The sequence below is a fragment of the Octodon degus genome, unplaced genomic scaffold (genome assembly GCF_000260255.1).
Source record: "Octodon degus isolate 3935 unplaced genomic scaffold, OctDeg1.0 scaffold00007, whole genome shotgun sequence".
In the NCBI taxonomy this organism is placed as follows: domain Eukaryota; kingdom Metazoa; phylum Chordata; class Mammalia; order Rodentia; family Octodontidae; genus Octodon; species Octodon degus.
Window position 1 is genome coordinate 3351295 of NW_004524583.1, and position 4511 is coordinate 3355805.

Here is a 4511-nt window from a genome sequence, read left to right on the forward strand (position 1 = left end):
AAGGAAGGAAGGAAGGAAAAAAGAAACAAAGAAAGAAAGAAAGAAAGAAAGAAAGAAAGAAAGAAAGAAAGAAAGAAAGAAAGAAAGAAAGAAAGATTCCAAACATAAGAAGAACAAATATGAATATTTAACTGAGTGCCTGCTATGGTCTTTGATTCAACTTTTGGTTCTTTCATGTATATTTCCAAGCATTATCTGCCTAATATTTTAATAGTAATATTATATCAACCTCCTTTCCATTGCTGAGAGAAATCCGTGGACACATCCAACTTAAAGATAGTTTTCAGCTCATAATTTCAGAAGTTTCAACTCGATTTTGGAATTTTCACTCAATAGTCAGCCACTCACATAGGCTTTAGGCCTATGTGAGATTAGAGGCATCTTGGTAGAAGGGTGTGAAGGAAAGCTCCTCCCCTTATGGCATCCAAGAAGCAGAATACAGGTAGAACCACAGTGGGCTAGCCCAGGAACCAAAGTGTCTATAAGGTCACACCACAAGAACGGCTCTGACCATCTGAGCCCTACCTGTCTGCATCATCTCCCCATAGTGCTGTCAAATCATGATTACATCAATAGATTAATCCACTAACGAAGTTAGAGCTTTCATGATTTGATCGTCTCTGGAAGCATCCAAGGACATACTCAGAAGTGCACTTCACTAATTTTGTAGGCGATTCTCAATCCAATCAAGTTGACAGTTAAGATTAATCATCACAAACATACTCATAATTTACCAAGCACCATGAAGACAAAACACCTGCACTGTAACATGCTTCATGAAAGAAGCCATTGTCCATTTTAAATAGAAAACAACTTTACAATAGCTGTGAAAACTCTGCTCATACCATCTTCTCTCTCTTTCCATTTATATTTTCTACAGCACAATTTTGCCATCTTCAAAGTCCAGCTGATCTCAATTTCTTTATGCAAATTTTTGGCCTGTAGAGATAGCTCAGTAGAATAAGCACTTACCTGGCAAGTGCAGGGTCCTGAGTTCAATCCCCAGTACCAAAAAAAAGAAAGAAAGAAAAAGAAAGAAAGAAAGAAAGAAAGAAAGAAAGAAAGAAAGAAAGAAAGAAAGAAAGAAAGAAAGAAAGAAAGAAAATTTATGTCCAAATGGCTCAGAAGATCTTTTAAAGACAGGAATATGCACTACAGGCCTTGAAATCTCTCAGTATGTCCAGTATTTGGAGAACCCCTAGCAGACAGAGGGCTAGAGAGCATAAAGCTCTCCTTTGTATTTTTCCTAAGAAATTTTCAGGGATAATACTTTCATGAAAAATAATTAAATTGCTTTCTAAATGAGAAATAAAGGCCCAGGGGGGACAGCTCAGTGGCATAAGTGCCTGCCTGGCAAGTGTAAGGTCCTGAGTTCTATCTCCAGTATCATAAATAAATAAATAAATTTCCTACCTGGTGTAGAGATACTTAGATTATCACTATGAATATTTCCTATTTAGATTAGTACTTGAAATGCTTTAGCTATGGTTTGAGGGTGACCCCTGAAAGTCCATGTGCTGCTAGGTGGCTTCTAAGTATGGTGGGAAGTGGAGTCCAGTGAGAGGTAATGACCTTCCAAAGAGTACAATACAGACTTCACACAATCCTAGTTAGCTCCTGTAAAAGTACATTACTATAAATAAAGCAAGCCTGGTTCTTGAATTGCTCTGGAGTCCTATCTCAACATGTGACCTCTCCTTTTCGCACACATAACCACCAAGGTGTCTTCTGCCATGTTGTGAGGTAGTCAAAAGATACCCAACAAAGGCTGTCAGCTCCCCTGACATCAGACTTTCAGCCTTCCGGACTATGGGCCAAATAAACCTCAAGTATTTTGTTAAATGAAAAGAAGATGATTCAATACAATATTCAAGACTGAGACTAGGATATAACTGGTAATCACCAAGCAGTACACATATTCTATTAAATTTAAGTTGTTTTAATGAAGTGCGATGGTTTAACTTTTGGTATCAACAAATATTTATTTACTTATACTAGCCTATGTATTTGGGATAGAAAAATCATGTCCCTTTTTTTATTAGTTGCAGTGAGCAAAAAATGACCAGTAGATAACACATCATTGTGTTATCATTTGTGTTATCATTGCCACAAAAGTAAGTTTTTCAAGGTTTTCTGCTCAAAATCAGTATCTATCTTTGGAATCAAACACCTTAGTGTGATATTGGGGAAAGTAATAGGACTGGTTCTTTTTTTTTTTCCCTTTACAAAGTATAGAATCATATCTTTAGTGAGTACTAAATGAAGAAATTCATGTAAACTGTATGGCAATACTTAATGCAGTGTAAATACTTAAGAAATGGGGTTGCTTTGTACAAAAATTCATTTTATGGATTGACAAAATGAGACATTTTTCTATAAATTTGGGTCTGTGAGTCCAAAACTGTTGCTTACCCAGTAGTTTATCAATGATGTGTTATCTACTGGTCATTTTTTGCTCACTGCAACTAATAAAAAAAGGGACATGATTTTTCTATCCCAAATACATAGGCTAGTATAAGTAAATAAATATTTGTTGATACCAAAAGTTAAACCATCGCACTTCATTAAAACAACTTAAATTTAATAGAATAGAAAAAAAAACAGGTATAAAGCTTGGGACAAAAGAGGTGTGGCTGGTAAAGCCATGATTGCCACCAAAAGAACTGAGTAGTTTATGTAGAAACAAGAAGGATGCCCTGAGGGTATCTCAGGACTGACAAGCCCCCACTCACTGCAGAGTTAAAGTGCAAAAGTATAAACCCTTTGTTTGAGAAGAGAGTTCCTAAGCCCTTTGCTTGAGAAGGGACTCTAGGGAATTGGTTCCCTGGAGTTCATTTCACTGTGCTCAGCCATCTAGGCATTCAGACACTGTTGCAGCCAGATTTCAAGGGATCTGGCCACTGCCTGCACTAGTGACAGAGATTGGTAGCTTTCATGTGATACTGGCTTTATTGGCATTTGGAGTGAGAGAATTGTGGGGTCAAGGAGGATTCCACTCAGATTTCAAAGGAAGGCCTGGGAAGCTAAGCCATGAGCTCTCAAGAGAAGGAATTCATGAAGCTGTGAGAGTAAAGATTCAAGTCCAGAGGAGATCCCAGGAAGTTGGAGATGCCGTGGATATGGAACATCTGCTGAGGAAGGCTTTGGACAGCAAGTGGAGCTGTCCCAGGCCCAAGGCTGTGTAGGCTGCAACAGAAGCCCTCTGGAGCTCACATTTTAGCCCTGTGTGGCATGGGTGCTCGACAAAAACATACAGGATCTAATGTTTTCCCTGCTGGTTTTTGGGCTGCTTTGATCTAATTGTTTTCTATCCCCCCTAGTCCTCCTTTTTGAAATGGGAATGTTTACTCTGTGCCATTGTAATTTGGGATTATGTAACCTGTCCTTGATTTTTGTAGATATTCACATCTCAGAATTTGCCTTGACTTTCAGGAGGGACTTTGACAAGGACTTTTGAAAAATGCTGGAACTGCCGAGACTTTGGGGAAGAGATTATTGTGGTTTTTATTCATATACTGGATAGTTGTATCACATTAGGTGTAATTATGCACTTATTCTTGTGTTCAGAGAGTAAGTGTGGTATAATCCCACACATCCCACACAGCTAGAGATGGTCCCAGGGAAAAATGGTGAGGAGATGAAGAAATATAGAGAAGAGATTAAAGCTGAGGTGAGATGGAGCCCTTTCTCCTGATAAGAGGGAAAACTGAACAACCACCACAGGGACATTTATTTACACATTTGACAAAGTATCATGTACACAGAACTGCCTAGTGACTAAATAGTGGAACTCTCTGGCAAGTAGCTTGATTGCTTTAGGCACTGCAGCCTTGTCTTGCCCCCCCATTGTGTAGACATTTTCCAGTTTCAGGTGGTCCCTACAGTTTCAGAACTGACTGGATGTCAAGTTGACAAGAGTAGAATATGATAGTTAAGTTTTACTGTGTCAACTTGATTGGCCTGTGAGCACCCATGAGATCAGAAAAGCTTGCTTCTGGGTGTATCTGGGTGGCTCATGACAGCATGACCTTGGACACTATACATGGCTCCGAAGGTATCTCCTCAGTGGCTGAAGCCTGCTCTACTTCCCTGCTGCTGTAAACCAAACATCTTTGCCCTGCTGCACCCTTCCACCATGATGTTCCTGCCAGACAAACATGGACTGAATTACCTGAAAGCAAAAGGCAGTAAAACCTCATTTCCTTTAAGTTCTGGGTGGTGGGTTTCATGTTTCAATGATAAATATATTACTACTGCCTGCTTACCTTTTACTTAAATAAATAAATATAAATATAAAAAAGATATTGTTGCTAAATATTGCCTTCCACTACACCCCAAAATAATACCAGTTCTACTATTATAAGACAGATCAATGAAGTCAACTTATAAAGAATGTTTGATTAATGAAATTTTCTTCTTAGATATTTCTCTTTTACATTTCTAAAAGTAAAATAACTTAATTTTCTTCTTAGCTTATAGCAATAATTTCAACTTCAGCAACAAAGTATATA